At 38.2% G+C, this 20,183-nt stretch overlaps 1 pseudogene across 1 annotated transcript; it reads right to left on the bottom strand.

Annotated features, from left to right (window-relative positions):
* Positions 1-1,562: 1,562 nt before the first annotated feature.
* Positions 1,563-5,936, bottom strand: LOC148022754 (UDP-glucuronate 4-epimerase 1 pseudogene; annotated as a pseudogene). Its single transcript, XR_015693535.1, has 2 exons — positions 5,457-5,936; positions 1,563-3,548 (listed from the first exon to the last, which is right to left on the bottom strand). The product of XR_015693535.1 is annotated as a UDP-glucuronate 4-epimerase 1 pseudogene (transcript).
* Positions 5,937-20,183: the final 14,247 nt, after the last annotated feature.

Raw genomic sequence — 20,183 nt, 5'->3', positions numbered from 1 at the left:
CCAAAAAGCATGGATGGTGGGGTTGTTTTCTACGTTAAAATTTACATAATTTCTCTTTCTTGATCGCTATTTCAAAACTATATGTGCTAGTCATCACTCTAGGTCTCTATTGTTCACTTTTTTTCTTTAAGATCGGTGACTTTTGCTAATCATCAACTGTGGGTCTCTATTGTTCTTTTTTTTCTTGAAGACCAAGGAATTATGCATGGCAATATTAAAATTCAAGGTTGATGGTGGCATATACTCAATACTAATTTAGAGCATTTGCTTCCTTCTTCTATACTAGTGATCCATTTGGTATGCTCATGGAAGGTGATCTTTCAAGAGGTGAATTGGCATCCAATGGAGGATAGATTATCTATTGATTCTTTATAATTTGAATTGTTGGTTGTCTCTCAACTACTCTCTTGGGAAGGGAAACAAGACAACCACCCCAAGTTTAATCGGATGGCACGTTTAATTTTGGTCGCTTGCAAATGCAACTCTCTTAGCTCACAATGTGATGATATATTTAAGTACAACTAGATGGTTTCGATCACAAATACAATAACTTGGGGGGCAAAATCTCAATGCAATTGCAAGACTAACAACCCTTTCCCGCCCTTGATTCCAATCATCCTTCGCAAAATTGAAATCCTACAAGTCGGCTACTCTAGAGGAGACTTTGGTTAACCAAATATATCACCTTATGATTAGATATCACCATTAGTTAGTGACTAAAGACAATGTTATTTAGGAGTTACATAGAAGCAAGGAATGATAAAGATTGACTGTTATGGAAGGATGGCCAGTAAGACTCCATTCAACTACAACGTTTTTGTTTGGAAAATGTTGATAGGTGGTGTATCCCTTGCCTTGGCTCTTTCTAGGTGCCATATTTCAAATGGCAACTGCTGCTTTTGTACTACCAGTGTTGAATCTTCCTGCCATAGATTAATCTTATGTCCCTTGACAAGAAAGATTTGGTCACTCATGTCTAACATTTAAACTGCAATGGAACCTTTGGTGCATCCCTCTAATTGGATCTTTGATAAGATAGAATATCCCACTTCCACGGAACCACATGCGAATATCTTTTTTAATCACTCAAGTTCAAGTGCTGCTAGCTCAACTGGGTCACCCAACATGCCTTCATCTTTGATCCAACCTCCAGAATCTTATTCAGCATGCTGGCCTTCTATCTAAGGAGGATTTAGTTGCTTGGCATGCAGCAGTTTCTTCAGTTTCTCTGCTAGACCCGTATTTCTCATGTGGTTAATATGAGAGAGAGAGAGAGAGAGAGAGAGAGAGAGAGAGATCTTGCCCTTGCACCTCAAGCTGCAGTGATGATCTCCTCCTCCAACTCTCATTCAAACATATAGATAATACTGAGTTTCTCCCTCTTGACAGCCAATACACCTTCAAAAGTTGCTAAGTATAATAAGACCAACAGCATATTGCAAGGCACAAGAATGTAGGCATATGATGCAGCTGTAAAACTACCAAACTCAACTTCATAGAACAAACTCTCCTAAAACTTTAACACATTCTAAGCTGACTCCATCCATTGGATACTACTGTCTGAATTTTAAGAGGGACCTGCCAGCAGAGCAGACCACAATTCTTTCATGACCTCCTTAAACAACTTGCAAGGATGAGGAAAGGCAAGGAATTTTATTTCCTAATGAACCAATACATTGCTAGCTCTGAAACAATCCCTTGCCGACTGTTCTCTGACTGAAGTAACAATCCAAATATCCTCACATTCCACCTAAGCAACAAAATGGATCCTGTTTACATTTGCATTCATGCCTCACGTAAATACACATTCATCCGCATGATCCACCTCGGTTACAAAATGGACTGTTTAAAATTCCAGAAAGCTGGGAAAGGACAGGCATTTCATTTTCTAGTCAACCAATGCATTGCTAGCACCAAAACAATCTCTTGCAGACTTGTCTCTGAATGAAGTACCCATCCAACAATCCTTACATTCCATCTAGGCTACAAGATCGACTATATTTACATGTGCATTCATGCATTGTGTAGATCACAATTACAAAAATAAATAAGCTTTATCGGAGGACACATAAATTCATGTGTCCTTGTAAAAATAGAAACCCAGGAGTGATCTTTCAAAACTTTAACTAAAGGAACTGGAATAGATTTACACTTGAGTATCCAGATAACTGAAGGGCGAACAGAGAAGGGAACCACTTAAGAGCTCGTTCTCATGTCACTGGTGCTTAATGCATGATAATGCAGATACCACTTGACAAACTTCTTCAACCCTGTTTGCAGATCTGTAATTGGATGATAACCCAATTCAGAACGAGCAAGGGTGATGTTGGCATGAGTAAAGGGAACATCACCATTCCCCGGCATGGCGACTGTGTTTATCTTGGCCTTAACTTTCAACAACTTCTCCAATATGCTGACAAGCTTCGGAACAGTCACTGGAGTAGTATTTCCCAAGTTGAAGATTCTGAACTGAGCTAGACCTTTCTTCTTGCCCCCAGTCCCAGTACTCTTCTTGGCTGTGTCAAGAGCTGCCACACACCCCTTTACAATGTCATCAATGTACGTAAAATCACGAGCCAAATCAAGCTGTTTTGGACCTTGATAGACAGTTATTGGCTTGCCCTCCAATATGTTACGCGTAAATGAGAAATAGGCCATGTCAGGTCGGCCCCAAGGACCATACACAGTAAAGAATCTAAGACCAGTAATAGACAAACCATATATGTGGTTGTAAGTATGAGTTATCTCTTCCCCAGCTTTTTTTGTAGCTGCATACAGACTGGCTGGTCTGTCTGTCCGATCAACCTCTGAAAATGGGACCTTAGTATTTAAACCATACACAGAGCTTGACGATGCCCATATGACCGCTGGTTGTGGCTGTGCAGACTTGCAAGCTTCCAACAAAGTTACCAGACCTGCAATATTACTATTCACATAAGACAAAGGATTCTCCATGGCATAACGAACCCCTGCCTGTGCAGCCAGATGCATGACGTGTGTGAAGGAGACCAAATCAAATAGTCTCTTCAAAAGGGCAGCATCATTGATATCTCCTTCAACCACAAAAATGCCATGATTTTCAACTTGTTCACGCCTGCCCCATTTCAAAGATGGGTTGTAGTACTTGTTGAAATTGTCAAGACCAAGAACACCGTCACCTCTCCTCTTCAAAGCAAGGGACACATGCATACCAACAAATCCAGCTGCCCCTGTGACCAACACTACTTTATTGCCTTCCCGCTTTGGGTGGCAAGAGCGCTTCACCTGCCTTTCCCATTCTGATCCTCCCCAGCTGTAACCACCATGGACAGCCTTATAACCATCCAAAGAGGTTGACACCAGAAACAATACAGTTGCAACACTGACAATTCCGAAAACCCAAAGGAAGGGGGTAATATAAGAAAAAGACTGCCAACGGTATGACATTCGACTAAAGTAATTACTCCTCTCCAGCTTCACCTTTCCTGGAGTGGATGGGAAGGCATCTTGAACAGAGGGAGGCATCACGAAGAAAAGACACCCTCAGCAAAAACAGGCCTTCAAAATCCCTGCAATACCACATTTACATTCATATTAACCTCACATTTAAACTTCATAATAGAACCATACGTTTTACTGTTTCATGTTGCAACAAATTACACAGTTTACACCACATCAACATAACTCCACAATACTCTCACAGCTCAATAGCTGCAAAATCCTTTACAAGGGATGATAAGTACATCCTATCACATCACAGCTTCATTAACAAGCCATTATTGTTAATCAGTTTGGGTTGACTCCAGAGAGGTGCTTCAAACCAAAGAAAATAAGTTCACTAATTGCTTTTGGAACTAGGTAGCAATCTACCAGACATGTTTCTTAACTGCATAATGGAACAAGGGGTCGATGGACATCATGCAAACTGATTGCTGAGTAGCTGTTTCAAGGCATTCTCTGCCTGAAAAGCAGTTCCACGTTTCAACTTTGAACATCACACAAAATGTCACTTGCGAGGTTTGGTCCACTTAGACCATAGCACATTCGACAAAGATCATGCCATTATTTGGAACCGGTAACTAAGTCAGGCCGAGCACAAAATATAAACAGGTCAGCCGCATCTCCCAGCCCAAACCTTCTTTTGGTTAATCCAAAAGAAGGTTTGGAACCTGTAACTAAGTCAGGCCAAGCACTAAATATAAACAGGTCAGCTGCATCTCCCAGCCCAAACCTTCTTTTGGTTATTCCAAAAGAAATCAGGTAGGTGTATCATCCTTTGACGGTACCTTCCAGAATTGCCAACCGCCTACATTCTACAGGAGTGCTGATGGATACAGATAAATTGTTATCACATACTATTCACTCATGGTACCAAAAGAGGACCATCCTAGTGGAATTGGAAGTGGTATGTACCAGAAATCCAGCATGCAAATCGAAAACAAATCACATAATCCAACCCCTCAAACACAGAGCTAAGAGATCAGCGGTAAAGTGCCTCTTTGCACTGATTACTATAAGTTTCAGCCACAATATTAGTTTTCTTGCAATGCTATGAGGGTGTGCACCCTAGACTCACAACTCGTGCAGGTATACTGTAGGTCCTGCCGAGAATGATTTAAGCAGATCTATCTACACCATATAGAAGAGCATGTATGGCATTAAGAGACTAACCTTTTTTCCCCATAATGTTTCGCATCTTAAGCAGGGGAGATTCTCTTGCCATCCTACCGTGAGCAATAGCATATTATTGGTTATAGGAGCTTTCACACTGCTGGCACATTTGTTGATATTCACCCTCAACCAGTGATGTAGAAGGGTTAGTTATTAGAATGAGGATTTCTTAGGTGCTAGCTTGGAAGGCTTGCAGTGGATGCATGGTTGAATTCTAAACTTACATCAAGCTAATACACCAATATTTTAGGTACTTAGCAGACAAGGTTGGCAAGTGGCTGCACAGCTGAGTTCACATCTGCTATTAGACCTAGCTTGGCATGGCAACAGGTACCCAGGTGATGTCAAGGTCATGTCAGATGACTGGAAACTATGGTGGCATGTACATACCATAACACTGTGTAATGCAACCATTAGATGCTTAGCAGAAATGGTCTACAGAGAATGCACATGTGTCCTGCTCCAGCTTGCAGGTATGCCAGGTGATGCCAAGTTCATTGTCAGATGACTGTTAAAAAGTCAACGTGTGAAAGGAACTCTCTCTCTCTCTCTCTCTCTCTCTCTCTCTCTCTCTCTCTCTCTCTCTCTCTCTCTCATGCTACAAGGGGCATCTATACAGCCAATGTCAGTAAGCCTGTCGGCCTTATGCAGGCTGATTAACAAGGAAGGCAAATAAGACATAACCAACACAACTAGGTCACCAACAGAAATCTTTCATTGCCCCATATATCACGCGCATGTGTGTGCGCGCGCGCACACACAAGCAACATGAAATGAAAGAAATTTCAGGTTATTGAAGAAATTACAGGTTATTGCAGCTGAAGCCGATTGTGAGCCTCGGCAATTGCAAGAAGGCACCTGGATCCAATCTGGATGCCGCCCACAGAAGCTTCTGCAACAAAAGAAAAAAGAAAAAAAAAACCCAGAAAAAATGCAGAGACTCTTCAAGTCTATATCGAATACCCTTCTGCTTCCTGCAATTGGCCAGAGGACCCCTATCAGACACAGACACAGAGAGAGAGAGAGAGAGAGAGAGAGAGGAGGAGGAGGAGGGGCGGGAATGGAGGAAAAGGGCAGCCTTTCTTTTTGGGGCTTTTCGTTGTCAATAGCTATAGTCTCCCTCTCTCTCCCTCTATATATATGTGTGTGTATGTATTTGTTGAGCTGACCTGATGTGAGATGAAGAAGAATGGAGGAGGACGAGAGAGGGGGAAAGCAAGATGAACCAAATCTTTTTGCAGAGCGCAAAAATGGGAAAAATTCACAAATTCTGAGAATCATTTCCTAAAAGAAAAAAAATTAAATATGAGCTGCCCAATGCCCATCATCCAAGCACGATTGCATCGGCTCGCTTCACACCCATCACTTGAATTGTCCTTCAATCGGGGGCCTATTTTCATGCCTTTGAGGGTCCTAGAAAAGAGAAGAAGAGGTAGAGAGAGAAGGCGGTATTCAAGGGAAGTTGTAAAAAAGAGAAGCCTCACACAGGAGACCCGAGAGAGAGAGAGAGAGAGAGAGAGAGAGAGAGAGAGAGTGTGGCTTTTACATGGTAGGAACAATCCCAAGATGCGAGAGAGATCCACTCCATCTTATTCAAATATAAAAAGGAGAGGGTATAAGACACAAGGGCCATCCAAAGAGGATAATACCCTCTTCTCGATTAGGTGAAGGATTAGCTTGAGGGGCCATTTTCTAGCATTTTATGTTAGTGTCAGAGCAATTAAGCTACAAGACCCGTGCACGCACATTACTTAATACTCACGTGGATATGGAACAATTTTGTGCATATATGTTTGGACTCCTGTAATATATTTAATTGTGATATTTCAAGAGTTCTTTTAAATGCATAGTATGTAGTCGTGGGCTGTTAAACACTTGAAGGTTATAGGCATCCCATAGTATAAGTGGCACTTGAACCAAAGGCATCTAGCAAAGCACACATCCTCACAATCAATCAAGTTGTTGCCCATCTAGGCAACCATTTCAAGAGTTGTGATGTAAGATTGGTGTGGATGTTTGTATTGATGGGCCTCAAATTGCCCTTACAAGGGTATGGAAAAGCCAAAGTTGTGGTACACATGAACAATGCAATAGGTCATAGAACCTCTAGCAAGCCTTGCATAATATATACACCTCACTAAAGTAGGCCACTTTACTAATTAAGCTTGTTACATCATTCTACAAAATAGAGACCTTATGCCATAATTCATCTTTATGCCTCAAATATGTTGCAGTTTCTTTATTACCATGCTTATATATTTAGGCCATATTTATTCAACACTTTATGCAATGCTTCACAAACCTAAGTGCTAAAAAAGTATGTGCATCTAGTAGAAATTGCCTCCTTCATAGATGTTCCAATCATGTTCAACAATTCCAATTGCAATCATACCTATCAAGTCTAATCTAATAAATGCAATATTAAATGCCAAGGTTGTATATTTATTCAATGAAAAGGTAGTAAAAGGCATACTTAAAGTTAGTTAAAAGGTTCTAAGAGATTGGAATGCACAATGTTACCAAAGTGTTTAAAAGCTTTGAGAGCTAGATGCAAAATGTGCTTGGCTAGTAGACCAAGTGGCTCATAAGCTCAAGAGCCCCAACCCCAAGCATTGAGATGAAAAAATGACCCCTAACCCTAGACTATAATGGGTCCAATGATTTCCTTTATGGGTTGACTTCTTGGACTACTTTACAAGCATATAGCTACTTGGGAGCCATCAAGTTATAGTTTGGTTTAAGGGTTACACAAACTAAATTGACTACTCTCAAATCAATATTATTTATTCCATCTCCAAAGTTGTTTTGGAAACGTGTTGCTATATCATGTGGTTCGCAAAGCTTGTTATCATAAGTAAAAAAATTGTTGAATTGAAAATATTCGGCTTCAATATCATATGGCTAATAGAGTTTTATAACCATTTATTGAAAATAAGTTGATGTAAAGTTCACAATGTGATCTGATAGCGACACCTTAAAAAGAAAATGTTGGTACTTATTGGTTACCAAGCATCATCCTTCAAATGTTTGTATAATGCTTCAAGTTGACACTTTTAGTCTAAGGATGGGCGATTTTGAGGAGGATAAAAACTTATAATATTATGTAAATTGATAGGACTTCTAAGATGACCCCTCTTAGCATATCCAAATCAAAACTAGGTGCAACTAATATACATAAAATAAATGAAAGCAATAAGTATAACTTGCATCCATCATTTAGATTTAATGGAAACAAAAAATTTAAGAAGTTAAATGGTCTAGTTTGTATTATTTGCATCCAAAAAATTAGCCTACTCTCATCGCAATTAGCAAATTCAAAGAGACACTGGAAGTGACTCTTCAATAGTTGAATCTAATAAATATTTAGTAAAATTGTCTTGCATCTATGAATTGATGATTATTATCCTCTAAGGCCTTAAAGTTACAAAATTGAAATACTTAGAATTATCGCATAGTAAAAGAGACACAGTGTCAAGCAACACATGGATCTTATTATTGTAATTTACTAGCTCAGAGCCCCTCTAAGCTTCCATGAGCCTCAGGAGCTGTCCTACATAGCACGAGCACTTATCACTCAGCCCTTTGCCCTCTCAAGTGCTCGAGTGATCAAAAACCAAAAAGACCTACCTCCCTCGGGAGTATATGACCAGGTGAGTTTTTCCACACTTCATAGAGTGTTAGGGAGCATTGGGTTGGGGGCCCCAATGTCCCAAACTTCCACCATTCACAACTCATCTAGCTGATACAAGCACAGAATCATAAGAGACATAATTCATGATTCACAAATCCAAAAGCAGACATAACCATAAAACATTCTTAACACACTTGTCAATGTATGCGATGCATAGAATTTATCCCCCTCATCAATTCCTGTGTTCTTTCCTAAAAAGTAATTGATAATACTAGTATGTTTTTTTAATTTTAAGTACGTTCTAACTAATCGTAATCTATTTAATAAACTTATCCTATGGGCTTTCCTAACATTACTAACTTATCCCTCATTTTATCATAAGATGCAAAAAAAAACAATAACATAAAATAGAAAATTTAGAAAGTTGTAGAGTTAATAGCATAAAAGTAATCATTTTCTTATGTACTAGACCTGATGATCTCCATTTGGCCATCCATCATGATTATGAGTTATGACCGCAACCTTGGTTTGTTGTGGAATAACTTGGACCTTCGGGTTGAATGGATTCAGGGGTAACTTCCACTTACGCTTTAGCAACGACTACTTCCTTGCATTGGGGAGCTCTCCGAGCATGACCTCGCTCAACATCTCAACGTCTCTTGGGATCTTTTGCTAAGTTAGGGACTAATTTATGGTTTTTCTTTCATATATTTGTTTAGACCTAGGTTATTTTGTGGCTAAATGGAGTTACAATTGATGGATTAAAGATGATGCTTAGAGTGATTAGTTGTTTAAAGCTTTTATTATTCTTTTTCCAAGGTCACGTACAAGGATGCCCCTTGATCAAGTGTGGGGATATATTGGGGACTAAAATAATTGGATTTTTTTATAAAACTGAATGATTGATTTTGTGATGAAATTGATGAGTTTAAAATATGTTTAAGGTGATTTAAAGTGTATTGGGATGGGTTGAATATGTTTGATTAGCTCATGATAGTTTTTAAATGATTTGTGATATGCTTACGAGTTTTATATGACTACTTTTTGGTTCTAATATGCCTCTTTTATCTTTGTTTTGGTCTGCTTTCTTTCTATTTGAGAGGTTGAGCTTGTGAATTATTGAGTTTGAGTATGGTTGAGTATGTGTTGAATGGTTTTTGATGGTTCGGATTCGTTTTGGTTTGAGTTATATAGTTTTTAATATGATGTTCTCTTAATGGTCTATTAAGCTTTTATATATATTCTATTTGTGATGGTGAATGCTCTGATGGATCAATGCTTAGCTTGGGAAAGTTTTCCAATCTTAGAAATGGAATAATATAAGTTCAAAGGAGTTTGAAGAAGTGAAGATGTAGCTATTGAAGCATTAGGGGAGATTTGAGGTCAATTTTTAACCCTGTAAGAAATTGAGGAGAGAGAAAGTATCGTGCAATTTATAAAATACACCATTGGAAAAAAAATTCTCAATCTAGGGGAAAAATAGCACTTAGTGGGTGAAAGCACGGTTTGGTGGTACAATAAAAGAATCAATTTATCTGTGCCTAGTTGGCACTTTCGTTAATTATTAAATTGGATATTGGAGGAAAATCCCTAAATAAGAAAAGTTAAAGTTGTACAAAATTTTAAGCATGTCATCGGCCCAAATGATGTCAAGCCACAACCTACATGTATGGTGTCATTATGATAATGTATGAATGGAGTTCAATTGAGTAGACTTGAGTTTGAACTATTGAGAAATGTCACATCTCACAAATGAATCTCACCATCATCCAATTGACAAGGCACATGAGATGTGCTAAAGCTCATTGTCCTAGATACAACATGAGCCCCTTCAACCATTAAGCTCTCAATGCAACCCCCAAGGCTCTTTGCTATGCCACTCAAACTCTCTTCTTGATGCTTTACACCCAATTTGCTAGTTTTCCTATGCCATGGGGACTCATCAAGGGAGGGGTTGTTAAAGCCACCCTAGTGAAGCCATCAATGATGAAGCACAAGGAGGGAATGAAATCTACAACATCAACAAGACACCATAGTCTATATCAAAGGAGATGCAAACCCCAACCACTACTACAAGGAAAGATAATTGCTCCATGGAGCAGTTTGAGAAAATGTCAATCCAATTTAATGATGAAGAAAAATCCTCAATGAAACCTAGAGGTGAGCTTCCATGGTATTCCTTTGTTTGCAATTCACTCTGTTTGTTTTGTGGTTTTTCACATTTAGCTAAGACTTCATATAGTCTATCATACTGGCACATATGGTGAATGGTGACATCAAATCAATATTATTGCTCAATCTCACTATTTTGATTCCTAAGAGCTTGTTGCATGGTTGTGACCCTTGCATGGTTTAAACCCACAATGGGTCACTACAAAGCAAGAAAGGACCCTCCCAAGGGTGGCCTCTCAAGTTGGTATCCCTCCTAGAAAGTAGCCTCACTTCACAAAGTTTGCAAGCAAGATTTGCACAAAGCTGGGGCATGGATATGCAGGGCCAATCTATGATTACATTGCTAACTTGGAGTCATTGTTGGAGAGGATACCTGTATTGAGACCTAAAATAGGCTTAACACTAGCTCTAAGGCTCTAGTCGAGCCTCTATACTCAACCAAAACATCCTATGGGCTCATGGCCAAAAGCGTCTAGAGGCTACACACTAGTCTAACCAAATAAGCATTTGCATGGCTCATAGTCCAACGAATAACCCTTCCCAAACTCCTTATAGGGAGACATATTGGTGTTGTACACCATGTAAAACAAAGATATGGAAGAAGCACCCCTCGACTAATTTCAGCGGCTCCTCTACGGCTCTCCTACACCTAAGGGATTGGCCCTGAGATGCACAATGAATACATAAAGCATGTATGACACATAATCCTCTCTTTTAATCAATCTTTCTAGGAGATAAAGAATAATCCTCATTGAATAAGCCCCCTAAAGGAAATGAATCACTAACTCTATGGCTTGGGATACCTCACCCTCAGCGTGGGTCAATGTTTATGAAGACAATTGCTATGCATCTCGAATGATACCATGTGTTGAATGTGATGTAACTATGAATGATTCATAGTGCTCAACCATTTGTATTAATTTAAAATAGCATTGTGACAATGCAAAACCATTTCTTTTCACGTTTTCATTCTAAACGTGATTGCTAAGTTGCATAGGGTTAGCACCAAGCATGCTTGTGCTAGTGAACCCTTCAATTTTCAAAACATGCATATCCTATATGCAAAGTGCATTAAAAAATTTCAGATTCAACATATAATCAGCACTTATTTCTCCCTCCTCTCCCTACTATTTAAGGTTGTGCATTCGATGGTAGGCTTAGAGAACATTTTGATGTATTTTTTCTCATAAAAAGTGATAAATAATCACTTTAACATAAAAATGGGGCTAAAATGAGGCTAGACCTCATGCTTGAGTCATACCATACATCCATAGACACATATATTATTTTTTTCTATTTTTAAAAAGCGTAAAAATATTATTTTCTACTTTTTTCTATTTATATATCAATTGATATTGATATTTCTTGATTTTTTTATGTGACCCGATTAAACTATTTGCGAATTGTTTTTATCCCTCATTTCATCCCATGTGAACACCATTAACACATCAAAACCCCCAAAATCCATTATTTTCCTTAAAATTGTAACTTATGGGTTTTGCATGTTTATAGAAAAATTAATAAACAACTAATCCTTACTGAATTTCTTAATGTCTCATAGATCAAATAATTGACAATCAAGAACAACCATTTTCAACCATTGGCAACCCAGATTTATCATAAAACGATAAAATTTATCACTTACTCACATAAAACCACGCTTTATCTCACATGTGTCTTGTATTTAGAAGGCTGTTGATGCTCATTAGCAGTCGCTAACACTCCTCCAAATGTCCATCTACGCTCCATCATTTCTCAACATCATCTCTCAATCAAAATCTCTAAAATAAGCTCACCCCCTTCTCTCACAGATTGATGGATAGAAAAAAGCACTAAGAGGAGAGAGAGGGAGGAGAGAGAAATATTGGATTCTAATATTTCAAACTGGGCAAGCAACCATTTCCTGTGATACAATAGGTGATTGGGAATGAATAATTTGAAGATTCCATTGCCATGATTTGCTGGGTGGCTTCTTTGCAACCCCACTCCTCCAAAAAATTGACATGAAGAAGAATGCACTATTTTTTATTAGATGCCATGAAAAAATGCCCCCCTCCCCCCAATTTGTCAAAAATTTGGGGCCTTTGGGCCCCCAAAGGCCCAAAGGGCCATTACTTTTAAAACCTTGGTCATTATTTGACCCTTCAAATGTCTGGCCTCTTGCAGCTCCTTTGTTCAGTGATTGATTGAGGATCCAAAAAATCCTATGCATTCGGCTTGAGGTCCTGAATGATTGGAAAGTTGTCTTTCTTTGATTTGGTAGCCAAAAAAATTATGAAAAATCTGCAATCACCTCAATGGTCAAAATTTGCATTCTCGTCTTTCACGATCACTTAAACTCATCGAATCCTCATCTTTTGCTTCATCAAGCTTTAAATTTCACATAAAATTTACATTATTCCACATCTTTTCAGCATGTCTTGGGCGTTTAAATTTTGTTATCATTAGCAACCATAGGATAGGGCTTGAAATATAAAAATATAGAGGTGTGTAAAAAGGGTTCTAACCCTTGAAAACAAGAAATAAAAGGGAAAAAGAAGAAAATAAAAGGGTTCTACCAAGTCAGGATGACCTGAGGTCGATGCCCTATTGTCCTTGGGTCCCTACGCTCAGCTCCCTCCTTTTTACACATCTAAGTATGGAACCTAGAAAAAAAAATATCATAAAGAGTTCCCAATCTAGTTGTCCTAAGTTGGGTAGGTAGTTCACGCCACCACCTAGGATGACTTCTTTTATGGTTTTTTTAAGCTAGTCTATGTTGGAGTAGTTGGTTAACAACTTGTTCTAGATTTTTGTCAGATTATGCCAATCCTATCCCTTATCGGTTTCATGCCTTGATCATGTCAAGGGGTAGGGTGAGAGCTGTGTCTGTGCTTTAGTGTATACTCTATTTTGTGACAGCTTTATGCTTTTTATGATTATTGTTTTTGTGCAGTTCAATTCATGGGATTTGACGAGCTAAGTTGTATATTCAAAATGTTCTCTTCTTTTTATTCTGACGGGCTTCTCTAACTACCTCACTTCTTAAAAAAGCTCCTAGAAACAGCTACCTAGCAGTTAGCAAAACAGGGTCACTAGGACTACATTCTAAACGAGTTCTTAGAATGCTTGACAATGTCTTGACAGGAGAGGTGGCTTAGACCTCCCTTAGACACACCTAACCTAACCCTAAGATTTTATGCCTTGATCATTGGCCCCAACAAAAGAAAAATCTCCCACAAGCATATAAACACATATAGCACAAAGAAAAAGTACTCATTAAGGAAAAATAACTTGGCCATAAGAAGCTTCTCCACAATAAGAGGCTCCCCTAGGTTTCAATGAATCTATATAGCTCACTAGCTATGAGTCACCTTTCACCAATAACTAACAGATACCACCATGTCATGCTACATTTAGTTCCATAATTAAGGCATTGTATTCAACCATGTTATTCGTAAAAGCAATGCCAAGATATGGTCACATTTTTATAACAACTCTATGCGAGGGATCTTTAATGACCATACCAACACTCACATGCTTAGCAGGCCCTCTAGAAGTTATGTTAAAATACAAAGTATAGACCTAGTCTTCATTGATAGGCTATGCCATACTAATAAGCTCACTCATACTTATGATAATCAAAGTCGAGCTGAGAGAGAGGATGTGTAATAGATACAATCCCTCCTTGTTGAACTCAATATTAGGAATACTTGTAAGAATCCTTTGACAATGGTGGTAGTAGACCTTAATATCTCACATGAAAGTTTTGTCTTGCCACTCAATAACCTGATAACCTTTACTTGTAAGAATCAAAGTCGAGCTGAGAGAGAGGATGTGTAATAGATACAATCCCTCCTTGTTGAACTCAATATTAGGAATATTTGTAAGAATCCTTTGACAATGGTGGTAGTAGACCTTAATATCTCACATGAAAGTTTTGTCTTGCCACTCAATAACCTGATAACCTTTACTTGTAAGAATCAAAGTCGAGCTGAGAGAGAGGATGTGTAATAGATACAATCCCTCCTTGTTGAACTCAATATTAGGAATACTTGTAAGAATCCTTTGACAATGGTGGTAGTAGACCTTAATATCTCACATGAAAGTTTTGTCTTGCCACTCAATAACCTGATAACCTTTACTCCACTAGATCACTCAACCTTGGTGGTAGTGCTACTTTAAATATAGATGGTCAAGATAAAGAATAATTCTTTCCATCCAATTGTCTTGATGATTACTATGAGTTAAAGTTGAATCGTGAAGAACCTGGATAGGCACCATGCCCAACGTTAATATTCCTTATATGTAGTAAGGCTTCAATTTATTAAAGTTTATCTTATTTTTAAACTCTACCCTCTATAAGTCTACTAAAAGGGTTGTAGAGCCATTCTTTCCTATACGGAAAATTTTATATGGTCCATCTCCCATTTGGGTTCTAGTTTACCATGAAATAGCTCACGATGAGCATCATAGTACAACACCAATTGACCCTTTACAAACTTATATTTCTTAGCTCAAAGGTCGTGAAGTGCTTTCATTCTCTTCTTCCCTACCTCTTGATGTAATAGAGCTTGCAATCGAATTTCATCAAGATGTGCAAGAGAAATAAATCTTTCCTGCAATGTTTCTGCCTCACCCAACAAATGATTGAGAGCAAATCACACAGTGGGCAGCTCTATTTCCAATGGTAAGACACACTCTTTCCCATATACCAACTTGAATGGGGTGTGGCATGTAGCTTTGTTAAATGTCCTACTGTAAGCCCAAACTACCACAAATAATTTCTCATCCCAAATTTGCTTACTTTCAGACACTATCTCGAATAAGATCCCTATAATGTGTTTATTCGTACTCTCGACTTGAACATTTTCTTATGGATTATATGGGGTGGTTTTATTGTGTTTAATCTTCAAAGGTTCCATTAAGGCTACTATAACCTTATTCAGAAGGTGTGTCCCTTGGTCAGACACTAACTCCTTGAGTGGACCATAAAAACAATTTGATCCATAATAAAAGTGGCCATCTCCTTAGCATTATCCTTCATTGTTACTAGAGCTCTAGACCACTTTGAAAAGTAGTCCGTCGCTACAATGATATAACACTTCCACGTAGTCGATGAAGGATATATTGGTCCAACAAAATCGATACCCTATTTTTCGAAACTAAAATAGGGTTCAATGGATGCTTACGATTCTCCATGGCATCATCTCTTTTGAAAGACATCATAGTGCTTAACATAATTGAAAGCATCCTAGAAAATTATTGGCCACCAGTATCCATGTAGAGTTTTTTGGGCAGTAAGCCATTCAACAAAATGTCAACAAATCAGTAAAGAAGGGGAGATCTTGCAGACTTGAAGCAAGCAACAAGACATTTAAGCTTAACATCAAGTTCAAACATAGTACCTACGTAGTGTGTTTTCACACTATCATTGTTTGTCTCTTTTTTGACACATTAAATTTCAACTCTATTGCTGAAAAGTTTCAAATTTTCAAGATTGATTCTCAATGGAAATGATGAAGACTTAGGTTTGAAATATCTTGAAGTATTTTTTGAAGATTCAAGGAAGAAACTACATACATAATGTCCATTGACACTCACCTAGTGCTTCTTGGCACTTGTGTTCAACTCTTCTGCTAGTGAAATCTGAGAATTTTAGTGCTGATTTGCTATTGCTCCAGCCATCTAACATGGGCAAAGACTCTCCAACTACTCACTTCAAAGGAGTTGGGTTTCACACCTAGCAAACCTGCATCAAACTCATCTTGATGAAGAAGGGTCTTTGGGCCATCACCAATGGACAAGAGAAGAAGCCTCGAGATATTGCCCTAGTAGCTACATGGCAAAAAGCTGATGACAAAGCACATCCCATTATCAAACTGGAGCTAGACGATAGCTAGATCCACCATGTGGATAACTGTGATACTTCATAGGATACATGGAAGAGGCTTGACACCTTGTTTGGTGCATAGTCTAAGTCATCAAAGTATGGTCTCTTGATTAAATTTTTCAGGCTTGAAATGAAGCCCAACACATCACTTGCCACACATCTAAATTACATGGAAAGACTTCTAACCCAACTTGCAAGAATCAATATTAAAATGGAAGAATATGTTTGCATCGGTGTTCTACTTAAAAGTTTGCCTCTTAAATATAATAATGTATCAACAACTCTAATCAATATGCCAAACCCTGAACTTGTTGATATCCAGGCATCACTGTTAGAGGAGGAAAAGAAGCTAAAAACTAAGGAAGAACCAAGCACCTCGAGAGATGAACATGCATTATATGTTGGCAACAAGTACAAAGGCAAGGAGGACTAGCTTTTCTGTGACTTCTACAAAAGGACCGGGCACACCAAGAAGTTTTGCCGTGCTCAAAAGAGGTCCCAAAAGGCCTATCTAGTTGCATTCAAAGAAGAAGACGAAAATGGAGCAAAGGAAGAAGAAGAAGACCACTAGGAGAAGGACACAAACCTCATCAGTTCTTTTATTCATATAGACTTTTTTAGCTTTGTATTTCCTAGCCCTAATGCTTCGGACATAAACTTGTAAACTCCTCAATTAGCCTTGTACTACAGCCTTTGTACACTTTGTGAGGCCCCTGCTATAGCCTCTGGATGTCCATCATGTTTGCGGTACCCACACTTAGCCTTTCTGCGACAACCTCTGGAGTTTTGCCATGTTTATGGCATGCCCACACTTTGCAAGAGTTGCTCTCACTAAAGCCTCTACACACTTTGTACTTCTATTTATGAGTAAGGAGGGGTGTTGAGATATTTGCAATCACACCTACTTTAGTCCCTTTGTAAGGAGTTATGAGGGCTCAGGACCAAAATCCCATATGCACAGTAGGAGAAGTGCTACCATTCAATTCCTATAAAGCATTGTACTTGCACTCTTTTCTAATGCAATAATAGTACTCTTTTCTTTGCAATAAAGTGTCCTTGTCAACTGTCAACACACAAGATTGTGTTTATGACTCCCAGTCTCAATCTTGGAAGCTAATTCACTTGTCTGACATTTTGACTTGTCAGTGTCAATGTCTTCATGAGTTCATTCTTCATATTTCATCTTCCATAACTTTTATCATAGCCATGTCCTAGATCCAAGTTTTTACATTCCCCACATGGCGAATCATGGCATTCCTCAAGAATAAATGGTACCTCATCAAGTACTACACATTGACGATAAATCTCATTCATACCTTTTCAATACAAGACACTAGCTAAAATAAAAAAGAGTAGTGTTTGTTGCTTAATCTTTCTCTTCTAAGACTTTAATAGAGTAGCCCCAACCTCTCTTGTAGAGAGATAATGCATTATAGCTGCATACCAAGAAGGGATGGAAATTGTATCAATTTCAAATAAACCTTCGATATCACTTCCTTTAGCCAGAATTTCCTTTGGCTCCTCGAAATCCACAAGAAATTCCACAATGCCTTGTAGCTTTGGTGGCTTGCTCTTAATGTCAAACTCCTACAAAGTGATTAAGCACTTTGCTAAATGGTTAGACTATTGCAACGTGTTCATCAACAATCTAAGTCATTCTACCTTCATAAAAATTACCACCTTCTCATAGAGAATATAGTGCCTACATTTATTTGTCGCGAAAATCATTCAAGGGGACAATTTCTCCATATAAGTATAATTAAATTTAGATATCCCCAATTTATGGCTAGCAAAAGAAATTGGATGATATCATTTCTCTTCCCAAATTTGGGCTAAATAGCATCTAATACTATGCATTGTTGTTGCTGAAAACATATAGAAGACCTCATCACTTTTGGGTATCTTTTCGATTGATGCTTTTGCTAATTCTTGCTTCACATCCTCAAAAGATGCTTGACATGCTTCACTCCAACTAAATAGACACTTAAAAGATAACAAGTTCATCAGTGGCAACATTCTTTCTACCAATGCATTGATAAATCTCCAATAATATTCTATTGATGGACATAAAGTTGTATACCTCTTTTGGAGTGCATGGTGGGCTCATAATGACTATAACCTTTATCTTTTCAGGGTCGGCCAGCCAAACTAACTACATGACCTAGTAATAACCTATATGGCACCCCAAAGACGCATTTTGTGGATTAAGAGCAATGCAAAACCGTTTGGAATGCTCAAAACATTTTCTTAAAATGATCGACTATCTATCCCTTATGGTGACTGCACCAGATCATCGATGAAAACTTTTAAATCCTCTGGGAAGATGTCACCAAAAGTCTTATCAGTTGTTCGTTGCCAAGAATCAAGTGCATTGCATAACCCAAAGGCCATAGCATGATATGTAAAGGTACCCAAGACAGTGATGAACGTTGTTTTCAGCTTATCTTCCTCTACAATAGCCATTTGGTTGTATTTAGCAAAGCAATACGTAAAGGAATAGCTTTTTCTACCCGCTAATTGATCTAAAATCTGATCAATGAATGGTAATGGATAGTAATCCTTAATTGTCTACTTATTAAGCTCTCTAAAATTTACACAAAGCCGAATTTGATTATTATTATTATTATTATTCTTGATAACAATTGGTGAACACCACTCTATGTGTTGTACCAGAAATATTAGGCCAACTTTCTGCAATTTTTTCAATTGCTTGAATAGCATGTTCCTTAGTTTGAAAGGAATACACATTACTTTTTGAAGCACAAGGCAGTTACCTTCCCTTATGGGAATGGTATGAACATCTAGGTTGGGAGAAATATCTCTCAGCTCCTAAGCAAAGATGTCATGGAATTCCTAAATCAAGGACACATAGTCCTCCTTTTTTTTCAAACTAAGCATGGACCCTAATTTAATTGAATGTGAATCATTCATCGCGTCCCAAGGTCCAACTCAATTATATCCACGTCTCTTATTCTATCTTGAGTCTCTATCAGTTTATTCAAAGTTATTTGATAGATATCCTCTCTAGTGGACCCCTATTTGGATTTGTCACTTGATGACATCTCACTAGTAGATGGATTATCTAATGCATCTAACTATGATGAAGATAAAGGAGCTCTCTCACTTTGAGGAGATTCAAGGCAGGCATTCACTACTACACATCTAGCACCTCTACCAAAGATCAACTGACTAGTGGGTATATCAACCTGACAGTTTGCTTGTAAGATTCCATGGCCTACCTAGCAATACTTAATAGCTAAGTTGCCTTACAAACCCGATAACCCTAAAGTCCAAAATGCATTCCACATTAGCGACAATCACATGGACTTTAGTGATGAAACCTTCAGGTTGTCTTAAACTGTCAGTAGTCATTCGGAAAATCGAGGCATATTTTTGGATTTCTAACGCTAGCCTCTCCATCAATTCCTAACTCATAATATTGATGGAGGTTCCCATATCTACAATAGCATGTTCCACGAATATGCCATCAACATATACTGCTACCCTTGGACAATGCTTTTCACCATGCTCAAACCAATCATCTCCTACACCTGTGCTATTCCCAAGGGATCAATGATATATGCAGTGCATAGAATCTTCTTAAACTCTTTACGCACTCGTGGGGATAATGTAATGTCCCAATTACTTAGTTTATTTTAATTAAAAATGTGCGTATACATTAATAAAATTCATTTATGTTGCATATCCACACATGGGAAAAAAAAAACCTGCAGAATTTCTACAGGATTTACAGGAAGTAGGATTGGTTTTCTAGAATAGTCTGAAATCTCTAGTATCATGTTTAGATGACTTAATTTTCACTTTAGATGGATTGAAATATAGACTATGACTTATTTT

The sequence above is a fragment of the Lygodium microphyllum genome, chromosome 16 (genome assembly GCF_053477565.2).
Source record: "Lygodium microphyllum isolate KBCC chromosome 16, Lygodium_microphyllum_v1.1.10, whole genome shotgun sequence".
In the NCBI taxonomy this organism is placed as follows: Eukaryota; Viridiplantae; Streptophyta; class Polypodiopsida; order Schizaeales; family Lygodiaceae; genus Lygodium; species Lygodium microphyllum.
The sequence above is the reverse complement of the archived record's forward strand: the minus strand, read 5'-3'. Positions and strand labels throughout refer to the sequence as shown.